The sequence below is a fragment of the Schistocerca gregaria genome, unplaced genomic scaffold, assembly GCF_023897955.1.
Source record: "Schistocerca gregaria isolate iqSchGreg1 unplaced genomic scaffold, iqSchGreg1.2 ptg000422l, whole genome shotgun sequence".
Taxonomy (NCBI): Eukaryota; Metazoa; Arthropoda; class Insecta; order Orthoptera; family Acrididae; genus Schistocerca; species Schistocerca gregaria.
The window spans coordinates 2,468,638-2,486,137 of NW_026061853.1; the positions used below are offsets into that span (position 1 = coordinate 2,468,638).

Sequence of the window (17,500 nt, forward strand, 5' to 3'; positions counted from 1 at the left end):
CTGTCATCCTCTGTTTCAGTACCATTTTGGCCACAGAGTGTCTGGACATTTTGTTTTGATCCACCTACCGCTTTGACATAGGACCAAAATTTCTTACGATTTTCTGCCAATTCAGTACATAGAACTTTACTTTCGAATTTACTGAAAGCCTCTCGCATAGCCCTCCTCACACTACATTTCGCTTCGCGTAATTTTTGTTTGTCTGCAAGGCTTTGGCTATGTTTATGTTTGCTGTGAAGTTCCCTTTGCTTCCGCAGCAGTTTTCTAACTCGGTTGTTGTACCACGGTGGCTCTTTTCCATTTCTTACGATCTTGCTTGGCACATACTCATCTAACGCATATTGTACGATGGTTTTGAACTTTGTCCACTGATCCTCAACACTATCTGTACTTGAGACAAAACTTTTGTGTTGAGCCGTCAGGTACTCTGTAATCTGCTTTTTGTCACTTTTGCTAAACAGAAAAATCTTATTACCTTTTTTAATATTTCTATTTACGGCTGAAATCGTCGTTGCAGTAACCGCTTTATGATCGCTGATTCCCTGTTCTGCATTAACTGATTCAAATAGTTCGGGTCTGTTTGTCACCAGAACGTCTAATATATTATCGCCACGAGTCGGTTCTCTGTTTAACTGCTCAAGGTAGTTTTCAGATAAAGCACTTAAAAATATTTCACTAGATTCTTTGTCCCTGCCACCCGTTATGAACGTTTGAGTCTCCCAGTCTATATCCAGCAAATTAAAATCTCCACCCAGAACTATAACTTGGTGGGGAAATCTACTCGAAATATTTTCCAAATTATTCTTCTGGTGCTGAGCCACAACAGCTGCTGAGCCTGGGGGCCTATAGAGACATCCAATTACCATGTCTGAGCCTGCTTTAACCGTGACCTTCACCCAAATCATTTCACAATTAGAATCTCCGTCAATTTCCTTCGATACTATTGCACTTCTTATCGCTATAAACACGCCTCCCCCTTTACTGTCCAGCCTTTCTCTGCGATATACATTCTAATCGGAGTTTAGGATTTCATTACTGTTTACATGTGGTTTCAGCCAACTTTCTGTCCCTAGTACTATATGGGCGTTGTGACCGTTTATTAATGAGAGCAGTTCTGGGACCTTTCTATAGACGCTCCTGCAGTTTACTATTAGCACATTAATATTGTTATTCCCTGTCGCATTTTGCCTACTCCTGCCTTGCCGCGTCTCAGGAGGCGTCTTGTCGGGCCTAGGGAGGGAATTCTCTAACCTAATAAAAAGCCCATGTGCACTCCACACGTACTCCGCTACCCTCGTAGCCGCTTCCGGCGTGTAGTGCACGGCTGACCTATTCAGGGGGACCATACATTTCTCCACCCCATTGCGGAGGTCGAGAAATTTGCACCCCAGCTCTCCGAAGAATCGTCTGAGCCTCTGGTTTAAGCCTTCCACTCGGATCCAAACCAGAGGACCGCGATCGGTTCTGGGAACGATACTACAAATAGTTAGCTCTGATTCCACCCCGCGAGCGAGGCTTTCCGCCTTCACCAACTCCGCCAACCGCCTGTACGAACTGAGGATGACCTCTGAACCCAGACGGCAGGAGTCATTGGTGCCGACATCAGCAACAATTTGCAGTCGGGTGCACCCAGTGCTCTCTAGCGCCGCCGGTAGGGCCCCCTCCACATCTCGGATGAGACCCCCCGGCAAGCACACAGAGTGAACACTGGCCTTCTTCCCCGACCTTTCCGCTATTTCCCTAAGGGGCTCCATCACCAGCCTAACGTTGGAGCTCCCAATAACTAATAAACCCCTCCCCCCGTGTGCCTGCTCGGACCTTGCTGAAGGAGCAACCACATGTCCATTCACAGGCAGAGCGGGCGATGCCACACGGCCAGCCTCCACATTGACCCTCCGCCTCGTGCGCCGCGAACGCAGCTGAACCCGCCACTCCCCTTGGGGAGAGGGTGGCCAGCCGCGCCCGGTACCCGCGAAGATGTCTCGACAGCAGGGACAGTGGGTGAAGCATCTAACACCTGGGGTGCACCATGCGACGCACTAGACTCCCCACTGCCGCTACACTCCGAGGCAGCAAAAGCAAAAACACACGGAAGAAGAAGTGACAAGTAAGAAAAATACAGTTACAACTTAAATTAAGGTAGCTCGCTGCACAGCAGACGTGAAGCAGACGGCGGTTAGGGCGACACATGAACTTACAACGTAAAAGTAATAACAGATAAAAATACATGTTCATGAACCTGAGAGAAAATCAGTCCATAAGTTTAAGCAAACGCTATCAGCAGTACAATGAGAATCAGCTCAATTTTTCAATTAACTCCTCGACAGAATAGAAGGAGTGACCCATGAGGAAACACTCCAGTTTCGATTTGAAAGCGCGTGGATTACTGCTAAGATTTTTGAATTCGAGTGGCAGCTTATTGAAAATGGATGCAGCAGTATACTGCACACATTTTTGCACAAGAGTTAAGGAAGTCCGATCCAAATGGAGGTTTGATTTCTCCCGAGTATTAACCGAGTGAAAGCTGCTTATTGTTGGAAATAAACTAATATTGGTAACAAGAAACGACAATAAGGAATATACATATTGAGAGGCCAATGTCAAAATACCCAGACTCCCTGAACAGAGGTCGACAAGAGGTTTGTGAACTCACACCAATTTTTGCCCGAACCTCTCGTTTCTGAGCCAAAAATATCCTTCTAGAATGGGAAGAGTTACCCAAAAACATAATACCATACGACATAAGTGAATGGAAATAAGCAAAGTAGACTAATTTACTTCGCGAAGTATCACTCACTTTCGGTACCGTTCGAATAGTGAAAATGGCAGTATTAAGTCTTTGAACAAGATCCTGAACGTGGGCTTTCCACAACACCTTACTATTTATTTGAACACCTAGGAATTTGAACCGTTCAGTTTCACTAATCATATGCCTATGCTGTGATATTAAAACGTCAGGTTTTGTTGAATTGTGTGTTAGAAACTGTAAAAACTGAATCTTACTGTGATTTAACGTTAGTTTATTTTCTACAAGCCATGGACTGAGGTCATGTACTGCACTACTTGAAACGGAGTCAATGTTGCACACAACATCCTTTACTACCAAGCTAGTGTCATCAGCAAACAAAAATATTTTAGAGTTACCCGTAATACTTGAGGGCATATCATTTATATAAATAAGGAACTATAGCGGCCCCAACACTGATCCCTGAGGAACCCCCTCCCCCTTGACAGTACACCACTCAGATCCCCCATCACACTGTATTACGTTCCCCCATTCCTGTAGATCGTTCCCTAATGCTCTTCCTGAAACACTGTACAACTTCTGATTCTGTCAGTTCTTTCAGGTCCCATCTCCTTAAATTCCCACCTTTTTCCAGTTTCTTCAGTTTTAATCTACAGTTCATAATCAATATATTGTGATCAGAGTTCACATTTGCCCCTGGAAATGTCATACAATTTAAAATATGGTTCCTAAATCTCTGTCTTACCATTATATAATCTATATGAAATATTGCAGTATCTCCAGGTCTCTTCCACGTATACAACCTTCTTTCATGATTTTTGAACCAAGTGTTAGTTATGATTAAGTTATGCTCTGGGCAAAAGCCTACCAGGCGGCTTCCTCTTTAATTTTTTACCCCCATTCCATATTCACCTACTACGTTTCCTTTTTTTCCATTTCCTACTGTCGAATTCCAGTCACCCATTAATATTAAATTTTCATCTCCCATCACTATCTGAATGATTTCTTTTATCTCATCACACATTCCATCAATTTCTTCATCATCTGAGGACTACTTTTACGACTTTGGTAGGCGTGGGATTCGTGGCTATCTTGGCCACAACAATGCGTTCACTATGCTGTATGTAGTAGCTTACCCGCATTCCTATTTTTATTAATTATTAGACCTACTCATGCATTAGCTTCATATTAGCCTTCCTAATACTTAAATCTATATCGGATGTTAACAATGACGCCGGTGGATGGACTATCACGAAATTACTGACCGTCGAGAATGTCACAAATATAACCGACAAGCTAATGGGCCCTTCACAGGAAAAGGTTTTTTGCCAGAAAACGGGGAAAAACTGAAACCCAGCAAATGAGTAAAAAAGTGTATATTCACTAACAAAAAAAAATAGTGTACGCACACAACTTACACAACAATAGTCTGGGATTACTCTATTACGTAATACAGTTTTTGTGATTGTATCTTGCAGCTTTAGTTATTTTTAATTAAAAGAGGCTTTAAAAGGACAGAAAGAACGTGTTGGACTACGCTACAGATCGTTCTGTTAGCACAGTCTTTACTTTGTAATCACTTTCGTTGACTTCGGCAACTCTCAACAGAAATCTCCAACCTAACCGAGACAATGTGCTACGATACAGCCGAGATCATGACAAGAGAATGGGCTACATCACACTCGAAGTAAATGTATATAGGTAAGGATCCCCATGACCTGTATACGTCTGTTATAAAAAATCTCCAAGCCACTCTCCTCAAATAGACCGCAATCTTCTCTTGACCTTCAACTGTTACTATTTCAGAATTGAAAACCAGATTCAAAGAAAATTTGGCTACAAGGCACAAAACTAGAAAAATAAAAATAATAAAAGTGAGAACGTGAAACATGTTAGCAATAACCATAAACAGGAGATTTTACAGAAAATAAAATTGAGAAAGGAAATTATTAATATTATAGACCGTTTAGGAACTCTAGGCTACGAAAGGGATGAAAACACATATCGAATAAGTGGTGGAAGAGTTAGTGTGTTTTAAGATTAAATCCAAACAAGAATTAGAGAAAAACATATCGACGCAAGGCCTCTATTACGAAAAATTGCTAAATCTCGAGACAAATTGTGTCCTTCTGTATTTGATGAAATGTTTTGGCCCCTAGTACGGATGAAACAGTATCTGCAATATCAACAGGAACTTCGGACATGTGTTTCATATTTCATCCAAGCCTGCAGTCTATAAATATTTAAACAAAATACTATAACAAAATACCACTACAGGGGAATTACTTACGGAGTAGTTCTTGGTAAAGAAACACAGGACACAATTACGTATGTGGGCTTAATACGAAGTACAACTGTGTTTATAAATCGCTATAGTTGCCTTGGACTAACGACGAGCGAATATCAATATAACCTGTACGCTTTTCAAAGCTGTTATCCATGAAAAAGCTAAACCACGTATCGCGAACAAAATACTATTTAACACCGAAACAATGATATTAGCTGACAATGGGCACAGACTTTAGTCAATGGGCACTGTTGAAAATTTGTGCCAGACCAGGATTAGCACCCGAGTCCCCTGGTTACTAGGGAGAGGCAATGATCACTGTGTCCGAATTACACAGTGGTCAACAGAATATCACGAACTGCCCGAGCATGCCGTTCGTTAGATCCAAATTCTCAATTTCTCCATAGACTGCTAATGCACTGCTCCTTGAACATAATCCTCCTCCCCTTAATTATACAGTACATGGCCAAAAAAACAGACACCGAATATATGCAAACTTGGCCTTACGAACATTGCAGACGTCGTCTATGTAACACACGTCAAACTTCAAAGAATTTACCAATTCGTTGCATTGTTTACTATAGACCACAAATCAAGTAACGTAAAAAAAGCACTGCGTCTATTGAGATCATGATTCAGAGTTTAAAAAAAACTAATAAGTCGCCTACATATTACAGTTGCTGCCAAAAGAGGAGAACCATTATTTTCCCACAAAAGGAAATATAGTTAAAATGACGCTTCTATTTCGGTTAGTTTATGCGGTTACTAAAATTTGCCGTGAAAGTTACATAGTGGACTCTACCCTCCCCCCACCAGAAACGTAGTTATCGTGGCTGTTGTGAGACTTTTGTACACAGTTAGAGAAAGTGTGTTAAATGTGGCGCAGACGGAAACACTAGGCTACGCTACAGGGCAATCTGCTCGCACAACGTTTAGTCGGCATTCATAATCGTTGGCGTAAACAACTCTCAATCAAATTACCACCTTCCAACCTAACTTAGATCTCGGGCTACACTACCAATCGGCCTGTCATCACAACCAAATATTCATTGAGTGGGGGTGGGGGGATTTCCTGTATCTCTAGGAAAAACTGTCAGTTTTGTCAGACTCAACAGCAAGATTTACCAATGGTAAACACTTTTTAGACGGCTCGTAATTTTAGAATAGTCCTCTTCGTCTTACTTGGCATAAATTGTTCGCTTGCGTCCCAGCAGCTAGCTCCCTCAGTGTCTGCTTCTGCCATCGCACCACGCCAGTCTGCTGTTGTCCTAGCAGACCGAACGCACCGCACATCCGACACCTTCGGAACCACTCACTGGCCAGTTAGCAACTGAGCGGAACACTGTTTACATCGTGAAAGGAAAACTATGCAAAGATGTACACTTAAATGGCACGACTGAGTAGCACACACACAGTAATATCTGAGGAATGTCCTTCGACACGCGCAGAACGAAAGTCTTCTCGCGAACGTACAGCGTCTCTGAAAAAAAATCTCGTGACTATATTCCGGCGTTACGGCCAGGTTCTCATACAAATGAGCAAAAAAGGGTAAATTTGAAATTTTTTTTGAGACAATGAAAATACATTCGAACGATCTGTTTGGGAATTACGAGTGACAATACTATGAGCTTAATTTTAGATTTTCAATAAAAAATGGCGCCCGTAATTATGATTTGATCAAGGGCTTGCGAGACTGGAGTACGCAGAGTGCGTGCAGTGTGGCACCTCAGATGTTACCTGAATTCAAAAATGGGTAACATCAGTTGATACTACATTATTTCTCTGAACTTGAAAATGGATAACATCAGTCGATAATACATAAAATTAATGGGAGCGCATACCTAACCGCAATGAAACAACCTTAAATTTAACGATACAGTGCTAATTCGAACTTTGAGTTCGATTTTGAGGGGTTTGTTTCACTCCTTATGCCTACACAAAAATTAGTTAATATTAACAAATGTCATATTATAGCTATAAGTTCCTAAGAAAAGTGTTTACTTTTAGGGGTCAGAGGTAGAAGTTAAGAGATCGAACCACTTTTAATTTATACTGCATGCCGTTCTGAGAAAATCGTTACTCGAAAAAAAAAGTGTTCAAAGTTTAGGGAAAACATTTAGTTATATTATTACTTCGATTTGCATGAACTGAGTGTTACACATATATTCTTAATGTCGCTGAAAACGAATCTGAAGTCAGATTTTCAATATTCAAAACAGCTAATCCAATACGGAGGGCAAACGATTATGTTTTGACCAATTTTTACCAAAAATGTATTTTCGTTATTTACGTTTAGTCTGCAATTCAAGGAGTATTTATCAGCCCTTCCTCTACCTCTGATTGTTCCTAGACAGCAACTTCCTGTTCTTCTTGGCAGGAAAAGCCGATCTGTCTAAGCTGGATATGCAGCACTCGGCAGCCTGCACTTGATATTCGTCCGTATTTTCGGTGAGTATGTTTGCATGCATTCTGCAGTATGAATCCTTTTGAGCAAGTGCGACACGGGACGAGTTATCATCTACATCTATATGGATACCCTGCAAAACACATTTAAGTGCCTGGCAAAGGGTTCATCGAATCACCTACACAACTGATAATTAATTGAAACCCTCAGCTGCCGACAGGTGTTGTTGATATACTTCGATGGGGACAGCTGAAAAGTGTGCCGCTACTGGGACTCGAACCCAGGATCTCCTGCTTACAAGGCAGACGCTCAATCCATCTGAGCTATCGAGGGCACAAATGAACAGCACGACTGCAGGAATTTATCCCTCGCACGCTTCCCGTGAGACTCACACCCCGAACCGCCCACAATCCGATTACGTAATGTACTTAATAGGTATTTGTCCATCCACTCATTACTGGCTCACACTAAGGTGACGATTCCCGTAAGATTTCCGGTAGCCTGTGCGCATTCGCACAGACGAAGGTCAATGGCTGGGTGACGTTTAACGATAGATATGAAGATAGTAACTGTTCTAGAAACAACAGGCGCCACTGACGACCGTGCAGCTCTTCTAGAATACATGATAGACCGGCCGATGTGGCCGAGCGGTTGTAGGCACTTCAGTCGGGAGCCACGCGACCGCTACGGTCGTAGGTTCAAATCCTGCCTCGAGCATGGATGTGTGTGATGTCCTTAATTTAGTTACGTTTAAGTCGTTCTAAGTTCTAGGAAACTGATGACCTCAGATGTTAAGTCCCAAAGTGCTCAGAGCCATTTGAACCATCAGTCCGTATGTTTGCACACTACTTACAGTAACTTATGCTAAGGACAACACACACACAACCATGCCCGAGGGAGGACTCGAACCTCCAACGGGGGGAGCCGCGCGAACCGTGACAAGGCGTTGGACACATGGCGGGTACCCCGCGCGGCTCATGGCAGCCGTGACACTGCTTCAAACAATGGACTGTAGAAACTTTTGTAAAGCACGGATTAAAAAAAAAACCTTTCCGTTCCAGGAGTCTAGACAAGTACACCTTTAAAAAATGCAACTACAAAGAAATTGAATTTTCGAACGGGGCAGGGCTTAAAACTTTGAAGAGTTAAATTTTAATGGCCGTTCTCTTGTATGCAAATAGTTTCACAGTAGAAATTTCTCTAGTTTTATTTATTTATTTATTTTTTGCTGTAGGTAAAGAAGGATAGGATTCTGAGAAGGGGGAAGGGGGGGGGGGGAGGAATCTCGCCTCTCCCACCTTGGAATTCTCAGTACAGAATTTTTATTCATTACGAGATTCTCAGCCACTTGCAGAAGTGATTTCGCGTGATTCTGCAAAACTTTTCCTTTAGCCAATCGTAGTAACTATAGGATTCCGTTCCTGCTGCATGACATGTCTCGGAACTTAAACTGACCAACTTATTTGCATAAATAGCTAGCTTATCATCCGCTTCTTTACTTACTTAGACCGTTCATGGTCTGCAAAGCATTTTTTCTTTAATCGTTTTTTTTATGTCTTTTATAAACTGCAACACTTTCTAAACTTTTCTAAACTTAACGCCGTTGAAGCATGGTCTTTTGCTGAATGACCAAAAAGCAATGCTGACAGCTGGGGTCCAAGGTTTTTGTTAATCAAGCCGTTTGTATTCTTGTTTGTATAACGCATATTTCTTTATATCTAATTGAGAAGTGAAATACCGGTTTTCGTAGATGCAGATTTAAAATATTTTAATATAACGCAATAAATATTTCATTAAAATTTTCATCCCCTTATGCTCGAAGTTAAAAACCAGTGAAACACGTAGTTTTTAAAAATTGTAACAGATTAGCCGAATACGAATTGTCAGATATGCTTTCATAATGCTTTCATAATGAACCAATTTCAGAAACGTGGAGCCGGATCTGGGGGTGAATTTCCTTCTCTCCGAGACACCCGGCTTCTTCTTCGACTTAGCCGGCAAACAGGCCGAGGACGCCGGGTGGGGACCGAATATGCAGCAGTTTGTGGATGGCGACGTCGTCACTAGCTGTTGCCTTCGTGCGGGCCTCTTGTGTAAAGGGGGAGCCAACCGTGGCCAAGTGAAGGTCTGTATTCCACAGGAACGAGTTAGCATGGCACTCAGATATTTCCACGAGTCGGCGGACGGGGGTCATTTGGGGTTCTTCAAGACCTTGAACCGAGTTCAGGAATACATGTTTTGGCCCAACCTATATCGCGATGGCAGGCGATTTGTTGGCAACTGTGTCCAGTGTAAGCGTGGTAAGCCCGATGTTGGGCTGCACAGAGAACTACTACAGTCGCTTAGGGAGCAGTGTCCTCTGGACCGCGACTCAAAGATCGAAACAACGATCGACGGAAACTGGTGCCAGAAACGCACCAGCTCACTCTATTTCATCCCCTTAGGGGTTGAACTTCCAAAAACACCGAAACACGTATTTTCTTATTTGTAGCCTTGAAGTCAAATACCAATTTTCGTAGATGTAGCCTTAAAAATACTTTCTTAGTTCTTCCATAATTATTTATCTCAAAATAAAATGTTCATCCACTATTTCACCTCATAGAGGTTAAATTCCCAAAGATACTGGAACACATATTTCTTTATTTCTGACCTAGAAACCAGATACAAATGTTCGTATGCCTAGCTTCAAAATTACCTTAATAGCTACATGATTCAGAAATCCTTTCATGTCCTGTGTCTCCCCCTTAGAGGTGGAATTTTGAAATATGCAGTATAAGCGGTATAAGATCAACACTCTTTCCAAATCTCAAGGTTTATTTTCCTTGGCGGTCTGGACTGTGTGAGTTTCATAGTAATAGTCCTCCACACACACACACACACACACACACACACACACACACACACACACACACACACACACACACACACACCACTACCAATGCCACCACCACCTCCTGGGGAAATTTCTGCAGACGCCCTTGTTCCACTGCAGTCATATTTTGCCGACGACCTACATTTAGCAGCGTGGGAGGGATAGTGTCGTGCAACAGACAGTATACTCAGTAGACAACGAACTGTTCGTTGTGAAATCAGCGACATATTAACCGAGACTGACACAGAAGGTGCTGAAGGTGAAGCACACTAGACTCGTGTCTACCACGGCTTCAAATAGTATCGATTTACTATGAACGGAAGTTCCGAAAAGTGAGCAAGTAATTTTACAGTAAATTCAGTACCGATGGTGAGGATATACAACGAAAAACATTTCTATAAAATTTCAGAAATAATGAAATATTCCACTCAAGTCGCGTGACAGAAAACGCAATGGATATGCTTGCACTTAAGACGGAAGGCCCTACGTGCTTACGCAGGCTTACGACAGATCGCAAAATTCGGCAGTAGGCGTAAGCCAACCTCTTGTGCTGCCATCTGTTATTGATGCCAGGCATCAAGGTCTCAGTAGTACGACCATCCACTGGAGAGTAGTTTGCTTTGTAAGCACTCCGTCTTCAGGCCACGAGTGACCTACTGGGACAGCACCATCCGACCGCCGTGTCATCATCCGTGGAGGATGCGAACAGGAGGGGCGGGGGTCAGCACACTGCTCTCCCGGTCGTTATGTTGGTATTTTTGACCGGAGCCGCTACTATTGGGCCGAGTAGCTCCTCGATTGGCATCATGAGGCGGCCTGGATGATCACCCATCCAAGTGCCTTAAACGCCCGACAACGCACTTAACTTCGGTGATCCCACGTGAACCGATGCAACCTCCGCGGCAAGGCCGTTGCCGCAGATATTTTACAGTAGTTGCTTACGTTTCATAATTATCTAGTTTACGGGGAAAATGTAAAAAAGGCGATTGTCACCGAAGCTACAACTAATCTGAATTTCTGGTTAGTTATCAAGTGGTCTTGTGTGCGAGCCTGAATTTTTCATCCTTTGCGGTGGGAATGATTCAAACCCGTCATGTTCTTCTTATGAAGTGTTCTATTTATTTTGCACACAATGATCGTTTGTAGTTGTCTTGAGTTACTAGGTTGATAAATTTTTGTTTGGCGCACGTATCATAACTGAGATTTGCGCTTAATGGCTGAAGGTGAATTAGCGTAATGAGTAGTAGCGAATGTTACAGTAACATGTTTGTAAATTATTTCAGGTAAATTACGTTAGTCGTGTAATATTATCCGTATACCAGTACAGTATATGGGCCAATTACGTTAGTCATGGAATACTATCCGTATAAGACTATGTCACCTTGGTGTCCCGGAATTTGCTTCAATTTTGGAATCCACGAAAGAACTGGAAATTTTCCTTTACACAGCTTTCCATATAATTTCTATTACAGTGATTCAGTCTTGCCTGTCACTCGACTTTTCTGACTGTGAAATAAATTCTATCGCTCAGGTGCTTATTACCTCTTCGTGTTTCCATTTGCCGATATTGCGCATAAACACATATCTCAAAGTTGCTATGGACATTGATGGAGCGACACACTTTTCTATGGCGACACTGCAGTTTATAGATAGAAAAACCGATCAGTTAAAACGACATGGGTATTTTAGTTCTGAATAACCGATGTCTTTCAGTATTTGTTTGCTCTCGGTTATAATAACAAGTATCTTTTCATTTTTTCCTGATAACCACGTAAAAACATATATATCAATTAGCCACAGATGTCGTAGTAAAATTTTTAGTTTTCAAATAAACCTTTTTAAAAAAAGACGAGTAATTTTTATTCGTAAGATTTCCATAGCACTGAAATACGGCGTTATTACAGAAAAAATGGGAAAAGTTATGTATGCCACTTTAATAACACTGCTGATAGAAACGAGCAACAAATGGATTGGTCCAACATTGCCGAGACAATACTGTGCGTGTTATACAAGCAGAGCGCGAGACTGGACACAGTTTCTCGCTGTTGTCGAACGTCAGTTGTAACATAGAATGGCACCATCTGGAAGTCTGGAAGTATTTTACGATATGCGGTACGAGTGAAGAACAAAGTTAGATTTGGTCGACTTGCGACATCATACAAGGAAAAAAGTTAAAATTTAACAAATCATTCATAGTTCTGGATAAAAGTAGAAAGTGCCTGATCTGCTGCTGTGTCTACGTAGTATGCCGTTATCTGCTTTTAGCCCTTAAAAACAGAGAAATTAAAACGAAAAAGAGAGTTCTCCTGCCGCAGTTTTCACTCTTTATCGCTGGACTATACGTAATGCCTGCATAGTGCTGTGATAACCGATTACAATATAATTTTTGAGCAGAGCTTCTAAAAACTATAATCAGTAGGATAATATTGCCAGTTTTCTGTAGTATAGAAGCACTCGCCAGCAGCGAAGATCGGACAAAGTTTTATTTGACTATTTAATTTAAAGAAATTAGAATTATATTAATACCGTCAGTTGCTCGCGGGCGTTGATAAATATCAACGTGGACAAGTGAAAATGTGTGCCGCGACCGGGACTCGAACCCGGGATCTCTTGCTAAAATGATAGACGCTCTATCCATCTGAGGCACAGAGGACACAGTGTATGGTTCGACTGCAGGGACTATCTCGCGCACGCCTCCTGCGAGACTCACATTCTCACTTTGAATGTCCATACACTACAGTCGTAGAGTCCCACTCCAACACACTCATTCCTCATGGAAGACATGTCCATATCCATATAAGTATATGGTTCTGGCAAAACCAGCCATGACCTTCTTCTGTGAAGATGCACACGTATTCCCCGAACTGGACTTGGTAAGAATGTGTTCCACGAGTAATGAGTGTGTCGGTGTGGGACACTACGAATGTAGTGTGTGGACATGCAAGGTGAGAATGTGAGTCTCGCGGGAGGCGTGCGCGAGATAGTACCTGCAGTCACACTATCGTCTGTGCCCTCGGTGGCTCAGATGGGCAGAGCACCTGCCATGTAAGCAGGAGATCCCGGGTTCGAGTCCCAGACGTGCACACATTGTCACCTGTCGCCGTTGATATATATCGACACACGTGAGCAGCTGACGGTATTAATATAATTCTAATTTCGTTCTGAACGGCTGCAGGTCATCATAAGGGTATTTAATTTGACATTTTGATTCCATTTATCAAGAAACTGAGAAAGTAAAAATTGTTTAATCTTTGTTTGATTTCTACGTTTACTAGAGAAAATAATGTAAATAAAAAACTGAAAATCGGTTATTACAAGAACTGGTATTGTGACGGGCTTTAACAATTAGCTTAAAGAAGGGTTGGGAAACTGATAAGAGCCGAAAACCAGTTATTTCAGCGATAACCAACATTCCCACTGGTGTTCTGAGTGGTAAGATTGACGCACAAGGACAACAAGAACAGTTTCTCAGAAAGGTTACTGGAGCTCTGATGTTCTCAAAATGAACGGGCCAGCCATTGGCGTCTGCGAGGGTGAAGGGGAGGGGGAGGGGAGGAGGTCGGGAGGGGAGGATAGGCAAAAGGGCACTTTCACCCATCGCCCCCAACCCTCCCTGGAATCTGGAGTAAAGAGTTTTTATTCGTTACAGTATACTCTTCCAGATAAGAATTCTCCACAATACTGATAAACCTTAGCTTTGGCCAGTTGTAGCGCTTATAGAGTTAGGGTCTTGTAGCTTGATGCACCTCGTAACTGACCAGCTGATTTGTACACAGAGTGCCAGTTTCAGAATCATGCACTCCAGCCCCGACCCGCCTTCCCCCCTCCCCACCACTGGAAATATTTCTGCAGACTCCAGTCTGCCACTGTGCATATATTTTGATAACATCCTGGTTTTAATAGCATCGAAGGAACAGCATTGTGCAGTAAAAGGGTAGACCTAGCACAGAACACACCATTCACAATGAAACGCATCACTTAGTAGATGGTGAAGTACTCTGAAGCTAGCCAGATAGAAACAGAACCTCCTGGCACTGCATCTAACCCAAATTCTAATCTTACACTAATCTCTTGTATGTACCTACCACGCCCTCAAAGAGCCAACGATTTACTATTATCAGAAGTTCCGAAAAATGAGGAAGAAATTGACCCACACTTTTTTGCGTTGTTTATTATTTCGATTACACCATAAAGGGAATGGACTTGTAGCCACAGGTTACACAAGCGATAGATGGTTTAAAATACATATAAAGAGATGACAATAAGAAACGCTTTTTAAAAACACAATGATGCACGGCTTTTACGATTTTTACAGGAAAAAAATGGATGACAAAATAAAGGTTTTTCAAAAATACGCTGGTAGACAATATTGGGGATTATTTATCTTTATAGATGACTAGCGGAAATGCTTGGTGTTGACCAGGCATTTATTTAGAGCTGTGCGTCCACGTCCGTACTATGCAGCGTCTGGCCTTGTCCTGAGTTTTTATGACGTATCTCCCGAAACATGTGTCGTACAATGATATAATTTTGTAGGTACATTCAGCGTCATATGCGGATACTGTCTGCAAAATTTATTGCGAATATAGTAGCAAAGAAGTAACAAATTTAAATGTCACGAATGCTGTGATGCCCACACACTTGGGTGTAACTAATGTACACGGGATGCTTGGCACGATCATTATGGCTACCATCACCTGTGGTCGTAATTGGACCAGCTGTGTCGACGTAGTGAAAATATAAATGTGCATAACATGGTAAACGTCCATTCTTCCCAGCCATCAGACCTGAACTACGATCAAAAATATCATAAAAAGTGGTAGGGGCAATGGCCTTGCCGCAGTGGATACACCGGTTCCCGTCAGATAACTGAAGTTTAGCACTTTCGGGCGTGGTCGGCACTTGGATGGGTGACCATATGGGCCGCTATGCGCTGTTGGCATTTTTCGGGTTGCACTCAGCCTTCCGATGCCAATTGAGGAACTACTCGTCCGAATAGTAGCGGCTCCAGTCAAAGGAAACTACCACAACGAGTGGGAGAGCCAGCTCCTCCTCCACCCTCAGTGAGAATGACGTGGCGGTCGGATGGTCCTGATTGGCCACTTGTGACCTGAACACGGAGTGCTTTTTTAAAGTAGTACTCCCTACATAAAACTGACAGTCTAGGCTCAGGGACTGTCCACGGTAAATGCTGCAATGGACCTACGAATACTATTAAAATAACGGTTTGAGTTCTCTTTAATTGTCCAATCATCTGAAGTGAGTCCTTATTGCAGTACGCTGAAAAATAGATTTTATGTTAATGGCGGATAAATTTTATGTGAATGGCGGCAAATTAACTTTACCCTAATGACACACAAGGTCAATGCCGTACTATCACGTAAAGTATTCTCAGATCGAAATGTTTTGCATTACAAAATCTCCAATGTAGATTCATAATACCGCAATTATAATTCTCAAAATAATTTGGAGCTACGTTCAATGCATATTTAAATGCATCTTTCAAAACAATAACAGAATTCTCATTAGATCATCATTATCAATGGCTAGAGTATTCCTATTATTTCGTCTACCAAAAACCGCGTCTCACTATGGCTTCTTCAGTACGCTGTTTTGTTTTCCACTGTTGACAATAGAAACGATCTGGCAGATGTGACATTGTAGATGCGCAGTATGCGTGTCTTAATGCAAATAAACCGTCTGGAACATTTACCCTTGAACGTCCCTAGAATGGGATTTCATGGAACGTTATTACTTTCCTGTGTCCATTTCCATCACAAAAGCTGATCGCCACGACTGGGGAAGGGGAGGAGGGGGTGGGCTGAAAGTTGGCAGCAGTGGCAGAAAAACCGAAGAAAACCTCACGTTTTCGTCATTTGTTTTCATAATGAAGTAGTGCCAATTCATCACATCGCACGCTTTTCTCTCGGAAACGGTAAAATTCATCGTCTGGATATCAATGTCGCCTGCTGAGGTATGCAGTCGCACCACTCTGTACGAAATAGGTTCTAAGCTGATGCAGTCGACAAGTAACATCGAAATATATCGTCACCTAGAAATACATCGACACCTCGAAATAAATCCACACCTCGAAATAAATCGCCACCTCGAAATAAATCGCCACCTCGAAATATATCGCCACCTCGAAATAAATCGCCACCTCGAAATAAATCGCAACCTCGAAATAAATCGACACCGTGAAATAAATCGAAACCTCGAAATAAATCGACACCTCCAAACAACTGCTACACCGAAATGAGTCAATATCCCGAAGTATATCGACATCTAGACGCATTTCGGCTTACCATATAGACCGAAATCTCGATGCTAGTCGACATATCGAGATAAATTGAGGTACAGAAATATATCGATATCTCGAAATATATTGGTCCCACGTAATATAAAGATATCTCTCAAAATAGCGATATCTAGAAATTTATGGATTACTAGAGATATGGAGGTACCTTGAATTACATCGATATCTCGATAAGAATCGATATCTGTAGTACACCAATACATGGAAATATATCGATACCTGGAAATATATAGACAACCTTAATTGTGTCGGTATATCAAAATAAATCGATATCTCGATATAATCGGATACTCTAAATCAATCGATATCTCGAAATAAATAGACTCCTCAATATAGATAGATATCTCGAAATAAATCGATATCATGATTTAATGTGCGCATTTACGTAAGTCGATATATCGAATTGAATCGATAATGGGAAAAGTATGGACGTCTCAAAATAAATCTGTACCCCTAAGAAAACGATTATCGAAATAAATAGATATAACGAAATATATCGCCATCTTGATAAATACCATTATCTAGTGGTCGGATAAATGTTTCAAGATGACATGACACAACAGTATAGTCTACATACATGAAAATACTTTGGATTTTCAATATATCGATAGATTTCTAGACCTCGGGAAAAAAAATCTTTGATCCGACCTCGGGGCAAAAACGCCGACCTCGGGGAAAAACGCCGACCTCGGGGGGAAACGCCGACCTCGGGGAAAAACGCCGACCTTGGGAAAAACGACGACATCGTGGAAAAACGCCGACCTTGGGGAAAAACGACGACATCGTGGAAAAACGCCGACATCGGGGAAAAACGCCGCTGTTGGGAGAAAACGCCGACCTCGGGGAAAAACGCCCACCTCGGGGAAAAACGCCGA

The 17,500-nt window shown here is 42.1% G+C and overlaps 1 non-coding gene across 1 annotated transcript; it reads right to left on the reverse strand.

Annotated features, from left to right (window-relative positions):
• Positions 1-7,696: 7,696 nt before the first annotated feature.
• On the reverse strand, positions 7,697-7,771 carry Trnat-ugu (transfer RNA threonine (anticodon UGU)). Its single transcript has one exon. It is a non-coding gene; the product is annotated as a tRNA-Thr (tRNA).
• Positions 7,772-17,500: the final 9,729 nt, after the last annotated feature.